The sequence below is a fragment of the Diachasmimorpha longicaudata genome, chromosome 16, assembly GCF_034640455.1.
Source record: "Diachasmimorpha longicaudata isolate KC_UGA_2023 chromosome 16, iyDiaLong2, whole genome shotgun sequence".
NCBI lineage: Eukaryota > Metazoa > Arthropoda > Insecta > Hymenoptera > Braconidae > Diachasmimorpha > Diachasmimorpha longicaudata.
This window is the reverse complement of record NC_087240.1, coordinates 2,217,797-2,238,785: the sequence shown is the minus strand read 5'-3', so window position 1 is coordinate 2,238,785 and position 20,989 is coordinate 2,217,797. Positions and strand designations below refer to the sequence as shown.

Here is a 20,989-nt window from a genome sequence, read left to right as displayed (position 1 = left end):
ATTTCCCGACGATTTCCCGTACCTTTATCAATATTTCTCGCCCTTCGATGATCGGAAAAATCTTGACTTTTAATTACTCCCGATCATTACGTGCGAAATTACCCCTGAATTCCTCTTTATTTTGAGTGAATTGAAGACAAAGAAAATGAGTTTCCCTGGGAAAATATTAATATTCAAAAATTTGGTAGAGAAATAGAAAAATTGTTGATAAAGAACGAACAATAGCAGAGGACAAACGCTGTTTTCGCATATGGTGAGGTCAATGAATGGTTTTAATTGCATTAAAAAATTAAAATAGTAATTGAATGGTAGTGACGTAAAATATTGAGAAAAAAACATTCGATCAAGGATTTTTCTGTAGTCCTGTAGTCCTGAGGAGCGCTGAAAGTCGAACGGTTAGCACATCTCATGAATGGCCGCGTAATGTGAATGAAGCTCCAGTGGCCTAGTTTTGCGGGAGTCACCCCTTCGACTCCGACCCTCATCTGGGTGCCCTCACTCGCTGGCTGTCTCTCTTTCACTCCCTCGCGCATTTCGTTGTCACACCACGCCTTTTATCAATCTCTCAGTTAATCCCACGATATCAGCCCTCCTCTGCGATCCTGTACAGCCCTAATTACGGAATTTCGACAGGAGGCGACAATGACTAGTCAATATTTACAGTTTTTGGTGAATTTTAGATGAGATCCGTTAAACCGGTGCAATCCATATTTTACTGGGTAAAATCGCTTGCGTCATTCATCATTCGAGGAACGGCGGAGGGGAGGGAGGTACGGGTTGTTTAAGGGGTAACGGAAGGGCATAAATTTCTTGGAATTTTTAAAGAGATTTTCTGCTTAAAATTATTAGTATTTTTGCTTTTTTGTGGAGGAATTGTAATTGGGATTTTTTTTTATTTAGAACTTCCATTTTTACTAAATATAAAGTTTTTGCAAATCAGAAGTAGAATTTGATATTTTAAAAAATGTTTTGGTTTTTGGAGTGAAATGAGGACACGAGAAAGAACAGAAAAATGGTTTATTTGAATTTTATTTTACGAAAATTGATAGATGAATTAAATTTTAATGAATTGAAAAAAATGAAGTCATTTAGAAATCGCATTTTCAAAAGCATTTTTGAAAATAGTATCAAAGTAGTCATCAAGTGCTGAAAGTTATGCTTTTCGACTTGAGGGCGGGAAGGACTCACTTTCCTCCCTCTCATCAGTGAGAAAAGTGCGAACTTTCCGTGCAATTGTTGAAAAAAAATTATTTTCAAAATTACAAATAGGAAAAATTTGTGAACAAATTGAATTTTAATTGAGGAAAACAATTTTTTTTTTAATTGTATTTCCACTTTTATTCCAACATTATTTCAATATTGGAATATCTTAATATTCCATGAAATATCCAAAATTTAAAATTAAAAAATTCCAACCTTTTCATTCAGAATTAGAAAAATGTCAATATCTTGATATTTTTGTATCAACGGAGACAAATTAGATATTTTCGTAGATTTCGTAGACCTCTTACGGAATAATGGAAAATTTTCCAGTCCTTGAATAAAAAAATTATGCAATTGTTGATAACTTAAACAGCCGAACACGTGGACGAAAGGGCCCATAGAGAAAAGGGCCTTGTCGTTGGGCCAGATCTCTCACCCTGGAGGAACTAAGGACAAGGAACACTCTCGAACAGTCCCTCTCGATAATCCCATCGGATTATCAACTAAAATTATATATTATAATATATACTATATATCGAGTCCTTGACTAGAAGGTAAATGTTAAAAATTGCAAAAATCCTTCACTTTAAGAAAATGTTTATTTGTTCAATCGTTTATTTATGAAATCCACTAAATCCTTTATAATTCTGATTAATTTTTAATTACATCAATTATATTGTTCTACAACATGACCATATTGTTTATAACTTCGAGTGAACCCCAGTAATAATTATAATCATCAACTAATTCATCTAAATTCTTTCCTCCAGAAAATCCAAAATTTATAAAAACCAAATAATTATCAACACAGTTCATTCAGGGTCACCTCGAAAATACCCCCTTCTAGAGTAATATCATTATCGTAATTTAAACCCAAGTCGATCCCCATCGACAATAATTACACCACAGAACTATAATTTCTAATAAATAAATATTTCTCCGAACTAAACGATTATTTGACAAAAATCATTGTTTCTCCACGTGAATAACGATCTACACCTGAAATTAAATTAAAGAACATAATTATTTCCAATATTCGCAGTTTAGAATCACTTAAAATTACCCCATCTCCAATATTAACAACCAAAATTCGAGAATCGAAAAATTCCTCGACTACAAGTCTTCCCTTCAGAAGTAAAAATACAGAAACCTGGAAATTCGGAATGCCAATGGGCGGCAATTAGGTAACAATCAGGTGGCAGCGACCCAGTTTTCCAAATTCCCCTCCAACCCTTTCCCACCCCCAACCCCCACCCGACCTATCTTCACCGTTCTATCTCGACGCTGGGTGGTGGTATATTTGATCGGAGTGGTGATTTTGAGTATATGTATGTATGTATGCTTGCGCGTGCAACGGTTGAAGCTCCCAATGACGTCATGAAGCGCCGGGCGTCGAACCTCGGGGGTACGGTGCATCGACCTGAAACCCCAGTTGCTTAGCCTAGGCGTCCCGACCTCTGCTACAGAGAAGGGAGAGAATTTCTTGTCCCGTTGGAGGAACTGTGCCGAGGACACTGAGGTAGAGCCAACTGGAGGGGTGAAATATTCCTCCCTCTTTCATCCTGAGACACGCACTGGTGAGAAGACCGACGAAGGGGGTGCGGGGGGGGGGGGGTGAATCGAAGAAGGACAAGGATTACGAACACTCTGCGGAGTGCGAAAAGGAGGCCACACACCGAAGTTGAGGGTCGAAATTGAACTGGTTGAGCTTGCCTAGGTGATACGCTAGTGATGGAGAGAGGGAAAAGTGGGTGAATGAGGTAGCTAGGGGGCTGTTTCCTCCCCTTCTCTCTTTCATCGAAACGTCTCGTGCGATATTTTTGGATTTAGTGAATTAACCGATTTGTTATTTTTGTACGTGAGAACGGTAAAGGGCTGATTTACTCCAGCGGACAATCTTAAGGGTTTGTGGGTAAGGGATGTTGACGATTCAGTGCTATTTTTGTATTTGCAAAATGTTTTTGTTATGGAAAATCAATATTGCGTTGAGAGAAACATATGAATTACCCAGTCATATTTTTTTTGAAAAAACAAATGCCGGAAATTTTCAGTTGAAAATCGGCGTTTAATTCTTGTCAGGAGAATATTTAATTAGTAAAATTATATTTTTCTCTCGGGGTGGTGCTGGTTTAATAATTATGAGGGTAGGTTATAACAGCAATGGCACTTTTGGGGGTTTTAAAGTGTTGGAGACTGTCGCAATGAATTTTTATCCTCCAGGTGGAAAATAACTTTATCGATTTGGGCGAATTGTGAAGTAACATTGAACCTGGAGGGTAAATTTAGCTTATCTGGGGTGTCTTTCGGGGTAACGATCGCCTCCTGTTCTTCATTCTCAAACGCTCATCACTCTTATTAATAATTTTATAAAAATGCAAAAATGACCGGTAATAATTACCCGATTGAAATGTCTGGTAATAATTACCGGTCGGGGTTTTTTTTTTTTTTTTAAGTAACCGGCGGCGTTGGCGGGTTAATGTGACAGTTCTTAGAATGCAATAAATCAGGAGGCAGATCGGTAATAAATGCGGTCATTATTACCGCTTTTATATTCCACGTATCGAGGATAATTCGATGTACAGTTTAGTTGCGATCCGCAAGAACATTAAGACGAGGTCCGGAGCGCGCGCGGGACCACGTGGTGTGGCAAACGCGCGGAACAATCAATGCAGTGACGTCATAGGGCCATCAACCAATCCCAAGTTGGCTCCATTCAACCTACCAACCTCGGCCTCCTCTCCTTCGCCAGTGGAAACTCATCGAGTTCCGTCAGACGTTGTCCGACTGCAGTTCGGTCTCGACCACTGTAACACTCGGTCAAAAGTTTGAATTATCGGATTTATTTTCGATTTTTGAAAATTGTCATTTTTGTCAATGGACAATTATTGTTGGAGATGCCGAAGTCAAGTGACGGTAATTCATTGAGTCTGTCATGAATTGGAGAATAATATTTATTTTACAGAATTATTTTTTCGTTTTAACATTATTTTCGGTGGTTTTTATTGAGTTGCGTTCATTAATTAATTTTCATGATTAATGCGTCGTTAAGTTCGGAGCCGTAAAGACGGGTTTTTAACATTATTTTTACGCTGATGTGCGGTAAAGTTATCAACCTGACGACGTGTGAATTAGGTAAGATTAGAATTTTTTTAGATGTAAAGTATTTCACTGATGTCTGGTATATTGACACATCGCACCTCATAACGATCAGATGACAATTGCTTAATTTTATTTATTTATTTGACAGTTTTTAATGCACATTCCACACTCACGTGAATTCCGCTTCAGCCCAAACATACGCCCACACGGTACCTCGGCAGACGGGAATCCGCCCACGTTCCGGGGAAATTCGCGTAGTCGGACAGCGAAAGTGAATCCAGTTTTCTCGACCTATTTACGGAAAAAAGGGGGAAAATAAATTTTTTTCGCATTGGGAAAAGTTATGATACGGAGATAAAAATGTGAATCAGACATATGGTGGAAGTAATAATTTCGTTGTTCGAGAATTTTTACCGATACCGATAAAATTCTGTAGTGAAGTGGTGAAACTAGATGAGGCGACTGATATCCAATTTACTTTTCCGCTGAGTATCTCAAAAATTATGGGAAATGGGGGAATTTTTATGAGGACCTTTTTTGTGGGGAATAATCAGTTCTACAAAAAAGTCTTATGGAAATTTTTTCTGTTGCTTTTAGATTCTGAGATATTTATAAAAAATGACGGGTGAGAAGGAGTTCACTCATCTCGTTTTACCAGTTCTACAATAAAAAATTAATTTCGATCTGGACAATGCGATATTTGTAAATAATAAATAATAAAATTAAATAATATTTTATGCGCTTCTAAATTACTAGAAAATTGAAAAAGATATTGTCCCATCCGGAAAGTCGATAAATTGACACCAAAAACATCTGATTTCAATGAAAAATCCATGGGAATTTCAAAGCAATCAACTCATTTATTCTATGTTTTTCCCCTTCGAGAGCATTTGAGGAACTAAAAGTTCAAACTAAATGAGTGATACGTAAATCAGTGACAAAGGACATAAAGGAGAGCAGTCACCTCCTAGTTCCATCCACTCGCTGACACTTCCCAAACATCCACTCGTTCATTTACTAAACACATCCCTCTCCATAAACAAAATCGAGTACAGAATTTCAAAAATTATTTTTGCACATTTCCACCCCTGTTTTCTGACCTAGTAATCTGGTCACCTCGAATTCCCCCAAAATTTCGTTTAATCCCACCGATTTTCCCTCCCCAAAAAATGTTTACAAAACCATAAAATTCCCAAATCAAATTAAAAATTCCTCTAACCCCATTAAATTATCACTCCTCAAAAAATATCTCCAAAATCCGAAAAATCCTAAATAAAATTAAAAAAAAAAGATCCAAAATTGTCGCACCATTTTTCCAAACAGACATGACATTGTTCGCTGACAAAACGGATAGAAAACCACTGAATAATAAAAAAAAATTAGAAAACTAAATGAATGTCGATTGCACCGAGGAAGAAGAGGTTATTTTGGTGGGAGCCATTTAGCCCGCGTTAATTAGGTCAAAATATGGCTCAAACCTTTCCTCAACCTCCGAGCTAGTTGCCATTTTGCCCCCTCCTCCCCTCTCCCCCCCCCGGTCTATGTTGCTCTATGTACCCCACTCTCAGGAATGCGCGTCATGTTGGGGGAGGTAGTGACGTCAGGCAAATGCGGCCATCCGATTGGCCAATGGTTCTCTGACGTCACAACCGTTGGGGCCTCTATCCTCAGCCATTCTCTACTGGTCCAATGGTGTCTTTGTGTGTGTCGGTTTTCTCATTCGTGTGCAGCAAGCCTCTACGCGCAAAACCTCCACAATCACTAACTGAGGCAGAGTGCATCATGGTTCAAAGCCCCAGTTTTCCAAGGCTGCCCGATGCGCGAGGTCACCGTGCAGTTTCCCATAGGTATCATCTCCATTCTGCATGATTCATTTCGTTACTTTATGCATTTTTCGCTACCTGATTTTTTTTCATTTATCCGTCAATTACACGTCTGCATTCACTCAAGTATTCGTGGACTTTTGGATTTTATCTCGCATGACGATTGATCGCCATTGTTGGATACCAGAGTAAACGTACTCGTTTTTAATAATCCACAAAAATAAAAGAACTTTATTTGCTTGTCTGGGAGTACAATTTATTGAGACAACCAGTCGTGTCCAAAGGTGATTCGAAAAGTGAGGTCTACAAAAAATACTTGGGAGAGTTTGAGGGATGACCATGTGATAACTATTAGAGGATCGGAGTAGGGGTAGAGAGTGGACATGTGGGCCTGAGGATCAGGAGGAATCTTGAGTGGGACTCTTCGCAGGAAAATCTTCTAACTGAGGGTTGTTTATTGGGGAGAAAGTTGGAATGGTGTTGGATTAGGATTTAGCTTTTAACGGCTTAAGGTTTTAATTATAAGGTTTTAAGGAGAGGAAAAATGTGGTTCTAATGCTGGGATTTCGGGTTATACAACACTATCAGGATCTGTAATGAATTACTGAACATTCCACTGTTGGTCAGGTTCATTCATAAGTGCGTTGGATACGCGGTCGGGAACAGTTATTATAGGAAATAAATAAACTTTCACGATTTAATTAAATGTTACACACACAATCACAATTACATACACAGTCACAATCTTCATTCCGATTGAGTTCATATGCAATTTTTAGGAGAAGACTCGTTAAATGAATACTTTATTGAAATCCCGTGTGGTTTCCTCGAGAGACAGTTCGAGAGCGTTTCCACCCTCGGCTCGTTCAGGGTGAGAGGTCTGACCCAAAGACAAGGCCCTTTTGACCCTTCGGGTGGTCACGTGTTGGATTGTTTAGGTCATAAACGGTCGAAGTGTTTCCGTATTTCCCGGTGACGTTTTACACTGCGTCGATTGTTCGAAACAATGTCAAAATATTCCCCACATTATCACGTTTTATGATATCGGTATTGAAAAGAGCGAAACAATACGATCATATTACAGACCTATATAAGTTTATATTTATTATACTATGAGGTCATTATTTCTTGGAGAGGCCGTCTGTGTGATCTTACGACGAAAACTCTAATGGAATATTTTTTTAATAATATAAACAAATCTCTGTTTATGGAAAGAAAAAAAACCGTGACGCCGATGTTTTGGTTTTTGAGACCGCGAGATCGTTTGTCAGTTCGGCGACTGCTCTCGAAGTGTGAACACATCTTACTAAAATATAATTCAATCACTCTTACTTAAACGTCTATTCATTTGTTAACCTGGCTTCCAATTAAAATCTAATAATTGGAAATGAGATATTTTAAATAACTAAATGTAGGAAATAAATATCTCCCAATATTTAATTATACGACACGGTTTTTATTCCGTTTTCAACATATGCGTTTTACGGAAAGACTCGATAGTATTCTAGCTATGTTGATAATCCGATGTGGTTTACTCGAGAGATCGTTTGAGTGCCCCTAGCCCTCGCTTCACACAAACTGGGAAATAATTAGCGTGAAATACTTTATTCGTTAATCAATTCCTCAGGAGAACTGACATGGGTAACACAGAGGTACAACACCCTAGACCTCATGTAACGGCGCCATAATAGGTCTTCATTCGAGTCTGTTTACACTCAAAACGAAAACGTAAATATCAGAGCTCATATTTCGTAGAATTCTCGAGAATAAAAATGTCTGTAAATTCTGAGTATAAACAGAAAGCGAAAAATATAAGATTAAATTTTTTCCTCGTATTATTTCAGTCAGAAATTCAACATATAGTGGGTTTTAATAATTTAAGGTCAATGCGGCAGTTTCTGATTAGCTCGGCCCAGTGGACTTAGCGGAAAAGGAAAGAATTGAAAGTTTAATTAAATTGAATTCAAAATCTTTCTAAGTTGAAGTCTAGATATTTGTTAATAATTAATATCAGATAACTCTTATTTTTATTAATTATTAATATGATTTTTTGAGGTGAATATTAAATAATTAGTGATTTTTTAAGACTTATTCGACCATTGAATCATTAACACACGACAGATACCACTGTTGTGATAATCAAGTAATGAACGATATTATTTAAGTTTCGATAATTTATTAGTGGAATTTATCCCTTTGAACAGGACTCAGAATAATACTAACGACCCCCAACACTGGGTACAACACACTGAATGTGGTAATTTTTATCGAGAATTTTTTCCTCCTTTTTGTTTGAATATGTGGAAAGGGTAGTTAACCCTTAACCCTTTCCACATATTCTGCACCACTGAAGACAATTGATTAAATATTGTTCACCGACAATATTAGAAAGGACATGCTTTTTACTTTTCTAATAAATTGTTAATCAAAGAATTATTCATTATAAATAGTCCTGAAAAATACTAGTAGAAATACTCTCTTTTACTCATTGCTGAACTAATTGATAAAAATTCGACAAAATGAGATAATTTAACGGATGAATGAGCTTTCAATACATAAAAGGAGGTGATCAGAAACTACCATACGATTCTCACTTGCGATACTTGTTGATCAGTGTTATTTACCTGCGATATTTATGTATTTTTCTTTTATTTTGATGATTATATTGATCTACAGTGAGAATAATGATCGATATAAATGATATATCAACAGAGCAATGATGAATAAGTTGCTGAAGTTCGTCAAATGAACAGCATTTGAACTATTTAGTCATTCGGAGAGATAGTTTAGGCACGTGGTACCTGAAGCCTGACGAATTGAAGGCTGAGAAAGAGATATTGAAGGCAAAACGAGATGCGGTTGAGAAGAAAGTGAAACTTGAGGAGTCGATAAGTACCAAGAAGATCAAACAAGAGTTTCCACGTGAATGTTGAACCCTTTATTTTCGTGATCAGAACTCGTAAACTCATCTACTCGTAAAACCGTGATCAGAAACCGTCTCAAAGACTGAATTAATTAACACTGTGATTACCATTAATTATCTAATATTTAACTGACAAAATTTTAAAACCAGTTTCAACTATATTAGATTGACCTTTCCATTTCCTCCTTTAATTCACCCCACCGGGTTTAGCTGATCAGAAACTGTCGCAAAACCTGAATTATTTAGACCTCAGACCTCAATTAATTATCTAATATTTAACTCCCAAAATTTTAGTGTTAATCATTACTAAAAATCCACAATTCAACTTAAAACTAGTTTCAACTCTACTAGATTTCCCTTTCATTTTTTCCCCCTTTCAATTTACCCCCCCCCCCCCCCCCCCGAGTGTAGTTGATCAGAAACTGTCTCAAACACTCAATTATTTAGACCTTTGACAATTAATTATCTAGTACATAACTGACAAAATTTAATTGACAATCATTACTAAACTTCTAAAGTTCCCCTCAAAAATAATTCCAACAATATTAAAATATCCCATTCAATTTTTCCCCTTCCATTTACCCCACCAGACTCAGCTGATCAGAAACAGTCGCATCCACCCCAAATGGAATTTAAATTCCTCCCCTCCCCCCCGCTCAGATCTCTACTAGAACTTTCAAAAAAATTGCAACACTGCCACGAGAAAAAAATTTAATTTTCCCAATAATATTTGTTATGAACAAACAATTGCCCTAAATTTCCTTTGAAAAATCCACTTTAAATTCTTGTCAGAAGAATATTTAATTGACAAAATTATATTTGCCTCTGATTATGTTAAAATAAAACGTTGCGGTATCTGGTGATACCCCAGGATCCAGAAAATCGTAATATTTTGGTCGAACTCACCCAACAGTCTCCAAAATCATCAATGGCTGGTAACCCATAGTCATCCACATCTATAAATTGCCACCCTATTCCACGGGTTAGCAACGATGGTCTCCCATAGATACAGTCCCATTGAGAAGGATGCCAATGAGGGGGGGAACGAAGCAACATGACCTGGTGACCTGCATTCGCGTCATTCACAATCCTGATTCGCCCTCCCATCCTCTTTGCCGTACTTCTCCCACCCGTCGACCGAAGGACGCCACACACACGCTGGAAAAAAATATGTGACCGAGCGTCCAATTCAGCTTTCGTTCCCTCCCTCTTCTGCCCCTTCGGCTGCTTTGACGCAATTCACGAACTGATAAACATCGCCAACAGTGAACTGCATATATTACTAGTAGGAGACGTTGGTGGAATTACAAATTTGAGATGAAAGAGTTATTTTGAAAAAGTGGTTAGTACTTATTTGATTATCGAGATAGAAATGAAGGAAGAGTTCAAGTAGTTTAAACAAATTATTGGATTGTGTATTGGAAATGGATTATTAGAAATAATAATTCTATAAGTAATTTACACTTGTGGAAGAAATTTTTTCGAGGTTAATCAGAGGCTTTAGGGGTATGGAACAAGGACGGTCTTATGCGGGGAACCACCGGAATTCCTGTATCAAGAATGCAGAAGCACATAAATGAAGTTCGTCCGAGTCGAAATGGCGTAAGGTCTTTCCCATTGGCCGATTAAATGAATGAAGTTTCGCGTTAGTCGAAAAGGCGAAAACGTTCGTGCTCCTAAAAGCATCCATTGTGAATCAAGTTACCTCTCTCATCATATTTATACCAACGACTTTCACATTCCTTCTTTTACGGTGTGATCACACTTCATCAGTCTATGAAAGCACAAGCACATAAATTAAATTAAATTAACCACAGAAGTCATCGACTAACTTCATGTGTAAGACTTTCTCCTAATTGGTCAATGTGTTTGAGGCGGGAAATCAAAATAGGGCGCGCATTCGGTCTCGTTGAAATGTAAACTCCAATATCATACTGTCGGAAAATTAGAACCCAGTTCTTCTATTTATCTTCAAATATCACTCGACAATGTTTATGACGTGTTTGGAAAAGTCTCCAGAAAAGGACTAATTTATGATCTGTTGTGCTCCGAACTTGAAACTGTCCTCTGGAGTCATAAATCTTCTGTTCTCAGCACCAAATAGTACATCCAAGTCTCGGATGTTTAAATACAAATGACCTTGACGGACCTATCGCTGTCTTCTTCAATGACCCCAGTGTCTTTGCGTCGGTGAACCTTTTATTTCGGGAAGAATGACTCCCACCATCGTCTCTGACATCTAAACACGCGGTCTGAGGTGCGTCCAACCCTTGTCAAACTGAGAAACTCAATCCCTTTAGAGACCACTATCTTCCAGCGGTCTCAAGCAAAAATTCTTCCCCCGATAAACGTCACATCATTGAATAACTGCGTTTCAGCAAAAAGTCGTTAAGCTTCCTAACCAGCGTCCGGAAACTTCAAAGAGTTCAGAGGCTAAACACAGGCGTGCGGTACTCTGACGTCACCGGAGTCCCCTGACATCGAGTCTTGCTTTATCCTAATTAGACATTCACTTCCCTCGGTGCGCACTTGATGAACCTTTCCACCTCGACATTTTGCTATTTTTCTTTCGACTAAAAAAATGGCGCGCGTACACATGGAGATGGTAATGAGACGTAAACAATTGTTGAAGTGAAAAGAACAATCGATTAATGGGAATGATATTAATGAACGTCAAGAGAAATATGACGTGTTGGTTGGTAAGAAACTGAGGGATTTGATGGCGCCGAGAAATCTGATAGGGGATTCAACTTTGGAGATGTACTAAAAGACGAGAAAAAATTTCTCGTCTTTTATTTATTTATTGATATTGATTTATTATTATATACGAGACCCAGTGGTTCGGACCCCACTCAAAAATGTAGGTCCACTCGTGGTCTCAGCTGAGGATGCGAGGATATGTAAACACTTTAGTCACAATAATAGTAGTTACGTGGAAAACTAATTAGCGAAGAAGAGCAAGCCGGTGAGTGAGACAAAACAAATGCTGGTATGCAATTGTGAGGTACAGCATAGTCTAAGGTATCATATTAATGGTGCTTAGGAGGTAATTCTTTTTTTTTATAGGAGACCGAACGTGTGCTGTAATTAGAAAAATCATGATTGAAAATTTAGAAATTAAATGAGTGTTTAATTCAAATTAGTTTTTGCGAACGACTGAATTAATGAAGAACGAGCGTGATAGACTTTCAAAGTAAACGTTAATGACACCTGTCATAAGTTGAAAATTAAAATTTTCAGTTACAAATTTTACCGAATGTTTTTTTACAATTTTCTCAAAATTAATCTTTATAATTGCAAATTTTAGACTTTAGACTCGATGTTTGTTCTTTTTATAACAAAATTTGTATAGCAAAATAACAGAAAAAAATTTCACAATTAAATAATTAAATGGATTCAAATTAGCTCCCTCAGCCGACTTTCAAGATACCGATAATTTCGATGTTTGTCCTTTTGTTTCCTCATGAAAGTATTGTAATCGTCCGATTTTCGAATTTTCTAATTTTGCTTGGGAATTACACAAAATTGATACCATTCACGATTATTATTATTCACACTCATTCTTGAAAACCAAAAAACCAAGAAAAACAAAAAAAATTGAATGGTCCGTTTTGCCCTGCGGTCTACTTCGCCTTACCTTCCCCCACCTACTCCCAGAAACCACAACAATCTTGCAAAATTGTTAATTCTAGCATCGCCTCCACCAAACAGGCTGTTGACCAGAAATGTTTCGGTTATTTTCAGTAGACGATCAGTCGATAAATGCAGTATATTATGCTGAGGCCGGTAAAAATGCGGAATATCATTGGCTGCCCTGGGGTAACCCCTTCAACACCACGGGGTAAACTGGCGCAGGTAAGGTAATACCTCGAACGTGGACTGCATTATTGAGGGAGTTTCTCCCGTATATTTTCTGTTGACGCTGGCTCCCTCACCGTTGTCTGCGCTTCAATTCAACTCAGCGTTCACACTGGCTGCGCGTACTCGCACCATCTCTACTTAAACTTTCAAAGATGTATCTGACAATGCACAGACTCTGCCGGACCATTTCTACTCGCCTACTCCTGTTCCCTTTTTATTTAGACCCCTTGTACGTCATATTTTTTTCCGACATTTTTTTTTCTCATCGCGCAAAAATTTCACTCCATTACGCCCCTGTAGTGGTGACTTTTATCGAGTGTTGGATATTCAGATAATTGTTATTCCAGACACTCAATAAACTACAAGTGAAATAACGAATTTTAAATAATTCTCGAGATCTTGGTTTAAGAATGAGAACTGAAGGGCGCGAGTGGAAACTACGTCAGGCGAGCCTGAGGTTTGATCAGAACTTGAGATGGCGGTGGTAGGGTTCAACTGATCAGGCGGGACTTGATGAAGAATTGATCGGTCTATGATTTACTCAACCTAATGATCCGTATCCGAGTACGATGATCCGATCCGCGTATGAATGATCTCGATGCGGATCATCCGAATACGGATCGAAAGTTGATTAAAATGATCCGAGTACGAATGATCCGTATTCGGATCATCGTATTTGGATGATCCGTATTCGGATCATTCGTACTTGGATCATTTTAATCAACTTTCGATTCGGTGGGCCTGAAGGTAAACTGAAGCCCTTTACCCTGCAATTATTCGGAGCAGATCCTGATCAGGTTCACCTGATCATTATTCGGATCAGAATCTGATCCGAATAATGATCACGTCTAATTTTTCTAACAAAACTTGACCTAAAAAGTAATTGATTGTCATTTCGTCCCAAGTTTGCCCTTTAAAGGGTTAATTTTTATCCAAAATTCCATTGCGTGTACTGTTGACAGGATTCTCATGACAATCAATCACTTTTAATGATAAGGATTTGAGTTCGTGTCACTTTAGGGTAAAAAGTAGGGGTTAGATGGTATGGAGGGAGAAAGGCCCAAAGTGAGTGATTGGGTGCGCATGACCTCTGGGGGCTGGCCTTATAAGCACGAGGAGGTGGCTGTCTAGGAGTTCGAGTAGAAATATTGAAAAAAGTCCCAAATCGGAGGTCCAATACGAATAGCAGAATAACATCTAGGATTACTTTATTAAGGCCCAGTTGGAATTATTTAAAAATCCATACATGACCTCAATCTGCCATAACACATTGCGGGCAAATTAATTATTCAATAATTACCAAACCCCATTACCGCGCTTTATTTATTGTTTCCGTAGACTGGTAATTATGTTTAATTCTAACAAAACCATTATTTTAACAATTCATTTATGATGGCGACTGATGATCACGTGACCCTCTCCAACTGGGCCTTAACGTTGGTGCCTTAAAACGATTGATTAGAATTTTGAAAATAAGGGAATGAGGATTTCCGGAACAACTGAGACTTTCTCAACAAATGATGGAAAACTCATCTTATTATATACTAACTAAATATTTTAAATATGGCGGATACAACAATGGATGACGTTCGAAGGTGATTGAAGGAGTGCCCAGTTCCAAGGTCAAGGCCCCAACGCCGTCCTTGCCCTCTCCCTCTACCCGTTCATCCTCTGGGGCCCTTGTTTTGGGCCCCACGTCACTAAGAGCCTTCCAGCCGCCATCTTCCCGTCATGCCTCAGTAGCTCACTTATCCCCGAATCAACGCCAAATTTTCCCGCTCCACCTCTGACATTCGTACGACGGAGCATCAAAGAATCGTAAAATTATTGAATTGATGAATTGAGAGTAGGCGAAGGGGTCTGGAATCACAGCTACAAAAGAATCAGACTACGCCAATGAGATCGACGGGGCTTCCTTCGAGTGAGAGAGGGAGGGATTAATCCAGTTTGCTTTTTCAAGATTTAGATGGCTTCTTATGCAACTCTATACTCGGTATTCGTGCTGTACTATTCTTCAGCATTGAGTACATATGATCTGCCAATATTTATTAAATTCGCTCTATTTAGTCTGTTGGAAATATATGGGAGGATTTAGGTATATTCGTGGAATTATTTACAGAAAGAATAATTGGTGCAAAAACGAATCGATGTAGAAGGGTCTCCACTCAGTTTACATTAACATAAACAATGATTGGTGGGGGAGAGGAACCGAGAGTTCTTTCATTAGGTGACGAACATTCTTTGGGTCTTTGGGACCCTTTCTTAGGCTTTTAGAGAGATCCGCGGAATACAGACGTTTCTTTCGCGTGCCAATTATAAAATAAAGATATTAGATTTTAATTGGAAGCCGGGTTAATAAATGGATATAGGTAATTAATAACTTTCACTTTTAATGAAAGGTTACAATATTTATTCCGATTTAGTCACAAACAATTTTTAGGAACAGTCATGTTGTATACCCACATTATAACCCACCCCTTAATTTCCCAAACACATTTCAAATCCTCCATTTCAAATCAATAAATAAAGCGTCAAACCTAGTCCCCATCCTAACCAAATGGGTCCGCACTTAAACTAATGAAACAATTAGGTTTCGACTGTCCCCAATGTTCAGACAGACCTTAACATTTGTCATAGATGTTTGGCGCCTCCAAAAGTTCCCACTCCTCAATTTTTCTCTTTTCCGCCATTTTTCCAAAACTCATGTCCTGCAAGGGCACTCTCCCTTAAATCAGTTCCAATTTACCGTCTAAACCAGTGTCTCGCAAACTGTGTGCCGCGGGAGAATGTTAAGTGTGCCGCAAAAGATTTTCCAAGTTGCACTAGATATTCTGAGATTAATCTAAAAACCAATTTCTGATAACTATAAAATTACCCAAAAAGTAGTCATTTAACTTTAACTAAATTAGCCAGAACGCAGGTACTCGTATTTGCCCTCCCAAACTTTGTCGTAACAACAAGATGCACAAGCGAGGGGGTACGAATAATGCAAATTTGTTCGCAGAAACAAGACCATCCATCACATTAAGCTTAAAATAAAAATATGTTCCTTCCTATTGTACCAAATATTAACTAATGTACCTATTTGTAAAACAAATTTTTTAAATTATTTTTAAATATACGTTTTCTTCCGAAAATTTATTTAGCTTAGTGTGCCGCGGAAAAAAAATTCCTCAGTTAGCGTGCCGCACACTGAAAAAGTTTGCGAGACACTGGTCTAAACGGTCAACACCTCCCAAATTCAGGTGCTGAGTCGTGATACCAACTCCTTCTCAATTTTTTGTCTTATTAGGGTTATAAAATTTATTATTGGAACATCTGTCCCTCAATTTCCCCCACTTATTTCCTGTCATTTACGCTAAACGCCATATTTCTCCTGTTTGAGTGTATTCTCATAAAATCATCTCCACTACATTAAAATTCCTAATCCTGTTCTATTCCTGACCATTCTTCATTTGACTCACGACATTGGATTCCCAAATTTTTCTTAATTAGCGCCCTTAATTTATCACGCCCGGAAACTGGGTCCACGAGTGCTATTCCGCGTCCGGAAACGTAGTCTGGGAGGTTGTTCCCAATATTTCTCGATTAGTGATAAATCCCCAAAAATTTTAACGAAAATCCAATGTCATTCCGTCGGGAAAACCTCAGGAATGACCTGTGAACCATCAGATATCATATTTGAGACTTAACATTCGAATAAAATAGAATTCTCTCGTCATTGATGTGCAGAGAATTCTTATCCGCCCGAAAATCGGGCCCTTCGCTCTATTTTGAATTGACCCCATTGACGTCTCCAGCTGCCCCACTGTACTACTGATAACATACTTTGCACAGTGGATTATGATGCTGATGACTATGTTCACTATTACTATTTCCATGTATCCAACTCCCGCATGAATTTCAATATTTATAATAAATAAACCACGAAGACAGACAAATTCCAGTGCAATATTCAATACCTGAGAACTGTGGAAGCCATCACGAAGCGATAGAGACGACAAACAAGATGAAAGAAGATAAATAAAATAGGCAAGCCGTCTTATGTTTCTGTCTTATTTCATTGTTCAGTTACGATACGAAATATGACATAAACTTGAGATGGGTACCTGTATAAGCATCATTTTGGAGTTTCACCAGGAAGGACCTACAGCGAGGTATGGAATGAAAGGACTACTTAAATAGTCGTGCGTTTGGTTAGATTTAATTATTTAATGATTAATTAATTCATCAATTACTCAGGTAGGACTTAACAATTGGGCCGAGGTTGGACCAGGCTTGGACCAAGGCAAGCCAAGTCTGTTTCTAGACTGGCGTTATAGGTCTGGACTAACGTGGCATATGCTGGAAGTTCAGCTTGGTCCAAGGGTGAGGCCCAACATAGGCTCACCAATACAATCAGGCCTGATTCAAGATAATCTAAACCAAAACCTAAAAAATTGAAAAATCTAAAAAATTGAATAGACTAAAAATCAACATTAACATATATTTATTTTATTTTCCAGTTATAACATTGTTATAAATGTATGCTATCAAATACTTGAACAATAATGTATAAAAAACTTTGTATTGCGTATGTTAAGTCGTGCAGGTGATGTCCATTTGATTAATGAGTTTGAAATGAATCAGTCATTAACATGAGACAACTGTGGATTTTTTAAATAAAAATAAAATATGATCGACTCCAATCAATTTTCCATAATTTTATGACTCTATTGGTATGACCGTTGGCTGAAGCCAAAGCTACTCTAGACAGTTCCAAGCCTGGCAACAAGCTTGAACCAGGGTATGAAGACGGCTCACTACTGGGCTCATGAACAGTTTATTATATGTAAAGTATTTTTAATTTCTATCATTAATTGTTGATTCAACTTACTTTACCTATTATGCCTCAATAACTGCTCCACCAATTCATCAAATTCATTTATCCCCCGAAAAACCAAAAAATTACTCGTGTTATTACAGACTACAAACATTCAAAACAATCTCAGGGCCGTAGTAAGGGGTTAGAACTGCTCAAGCCACTAGCGACCGAAACCCAATATCGCCCTCTTGCGGTCGTTTTCACCTTCAAGGTGTTCAAAATTCTTTAATAATTTATAACTTTAAGTTTTCTTACTGGAGATAAACATCTGTGTTATTTATCGTATTCATAATTATTGGAAATGGGATAATGGTGCAATAATCAAACCTGTGAATTCCGTTTTGTATTTTTTATTTTATACAGTGGAAAGCACAACCGCTCTGCTTCGTTTCTTTTAACGAACTAACTAATAGACTAAAGGGATACAACACCCTGGACCTGATGACTCTCTGTATACATTCAGAAAACAGAGCACACACATCACCTCCAAACTTCCCAGAATTTTCTCTCATAAAAATGTTTTCCATTCTCAAGTGGAAACACCAGAATAAAAGAAATACTTATCATACAAAGATCCATTCATTCCATTCGAAAATTAATTTTTGTCAAACATTCGAAATGTAAACTCCAATAATAATAAATATTAGAATCCTAGGAAAATCAATCTCTCATTAATATTACCATCGAAAATCGAACATTCCAGAATCAAGTACAACGCACAGAAAAAATACATATGATTATTTTTCCCACCCAAATTTCAGCCAATAGAATTGCACCATTTGTTGATATTTTGTATAGCCTACCTCGAATATCAGCGATTATTTTTCCCACCCAAATCTCGGCCAATAGGATTGCACCATTCGACGTTATTTTGTATAGCCAACACGGTATTTCAGCGGAAATTCTTGGAAATTTCACTGGAAATTTTGCATGTTGCTATATATAAAAAAAAACAAATGTTGAAGTAACCCTCAATTGTATCTGACAGATTAAATGGCAATTCGTTGAAAATTATGTCTCATGGTGCAATTCTATCGGCCAAGATTTGGATGCAAAAAATAATCCCCCGAATACCACTCGAACTTCGAAATTATCTGATATTTCCCTCAAGGTTCCCTACAAACAAATAAGCTCGTCAAGTTTTCCAGAAAAATCACTCGCGCTTCGCGCTCGTGATTTTTAAACTGGAAAACTTGACACGTTCATTTGTTTGCAACGAACCTATCGGGAAATATCCGATAATTTCGGAGCTCTTGTGGTATTATATGCGATAATTTTTTGATAATTTTGATAAACAGACGACACCTAACCAAATAAACCTCTTTTCATGTCATGGCACAATTCTCTTGGCCGAAATTTGGATAGGAAAAATAATCCCCTGAATACCACTCGAGCTTCAAAATTATAGAATATTTCCCTCTAGGTTCCCTGCATACAAATGAAGTCGTCAAGTTTTTCAGGAAAAATCAGTCGTGATTTTTTAGCCTGAAAAACTTGACTCCTTCATTTGTTTGCAACGAATCTATCGGGAAATATTCGATAATTTTGAACCACTTGTGGTATTATATGTGATAATATCGGCGCATACAACATCTTGACTCAACTTATTTTTTTCTGCCAGTAGGATGTGCCCTGGAAGGGCGAAAATTCCGTGGATCCCCGGATAATAGGAGATAAAGGTCATGAATTTTCTCATAACAGACAAAGAGAGGGAGAAGAACGAATCCGATGCTAGGCGCTAAGCCGAATCCCTCAAAGTGCGGTGGAGCTTACACGGCTAGCGTTACCCCAGGTACGACCCAAGGGGAGCGATGGGTGTTTTCTCTTCCTTGGTGAGATATGGGCGGTCGCATTCCATCCCTTATTAGGTTCGATCGGTTCGTGTGATGTCTGTGTCTGTCTTGCACCCACGAGACTGAAAAATCATTGACGTTTGACGACCTCGGATCATAGTTTCGATAAATCTTTGGGGATTGGGGCTAAGTTTGTTGGAGAAAATGAAATTACTCATCAACTGGAGAAGAGTTGAAGAGCATTTTCTGATAGGGAGGGAACAATGAGGGAAGAATTACGATGTTATAGTAGTTAATTTATTGCATTTTTGTTTGGTCGAGATTTTTTTGTAGAAATATCGAAAAATAATTGAGTTTGAAAATCAGAGAAATATTTATTTCCGTAGTATTAAAGCAATATTTTCTGGAGTCAGTGGGAATTTGTTGGCTTTGATTTATTGTTAGTCATTTCGAAAAATTTATTGCGTTGAAATACCACAAATGTCATGTTGAGAGAAAAATATAATTTTTAGAATTAAATCTATTTGTGATAAGAATTTAAAAAAGATTTTCTGATGGAAATTTTGGGCATTTGTTTGTATAACAAACAAATATGATCGGGAAAATGAGATTTTTCTATTGGTGCATTGGAATGAAAAATAATTTATTTCTTTTTACAAAATATTTCTTTGCCACTGTCCAATAAAATATTTTTTTTGATTTAGTCTTTTTTTTGCTCAAACTGAGATTTTTAATTTGATAAATAATCATGTGACAATTTCCCTTTGTGTAATTTTTAAAAAACATAAACTAGGAAAATATAAACAACGGAAAAACTGAATACCCTGTTTAATTTTGAAGATATTTCCGAAAAATAAATTATAAACTATTGAAGTGGTTCCTCGCAGATCTGCCGTCAATCTAGTCGCCAATCGGAGGCGAAACACTCGTGGAACGCTCTAGAAGCGAATTTGATTTTCTCCTCTCCCTCTCCGGGTAGCTCTCGATTCTCGAGAGCGTTGTTCCTCGAGCTCGTCTGGCGTAGAACGCCATGGTATAGCGTCAAGCTAAGTTTTCTCGATTTTTGCAATAGCCGTTAACCCACCACATATACGAGTCGCACTCTATTAATAATAAAGTGACATTAGAAGCATTAATAACGTGTTCACTGATTATTGACCTTCGTCTCACACAGTTGTACTTCTCCTCACTGGTCAAACTCGATCGAAAATCTACGAGATCAATTGAATACATTAACATAAACAAATTACCATTTTTCAAGAATGACTTGACCGACCGAGCTAAATCTGGCTCCAGAATTTCCTTTAAATCTTATCTGCCATTTACCAGAATTTCAATTAGAAAAAAATTCATTTATCCACCTTAGGGTTCACGAGGGATCATACACATTTTTTTTAAATTTCGTTTTTAACATTTCAGATAA

At 37.6% G+C, this 20,989-nt stretch overlaps 1 long non-coding RNA gene across 1 annotated transcript; it reads left to right on the top strand.

Moving 5' to 3' along the window:
- Positions 1-3,320: 3,320 nt before the first annotated feature.
- On the top strand, positions 3,321-19,928 carry LOC135169926 (uncharacterized). The gene is made up of 3 exons (XR_010300273.1): positions 3,321-4,335; positions 12,793-12,903; positions 19,398-19,928. It is a non-coding gene; the product is annotated as an uncharacterized LOC135169926 (long non-coding RNA).
- Positions 19,929-20,989: the final 1,061 nt, after the last annotated feature.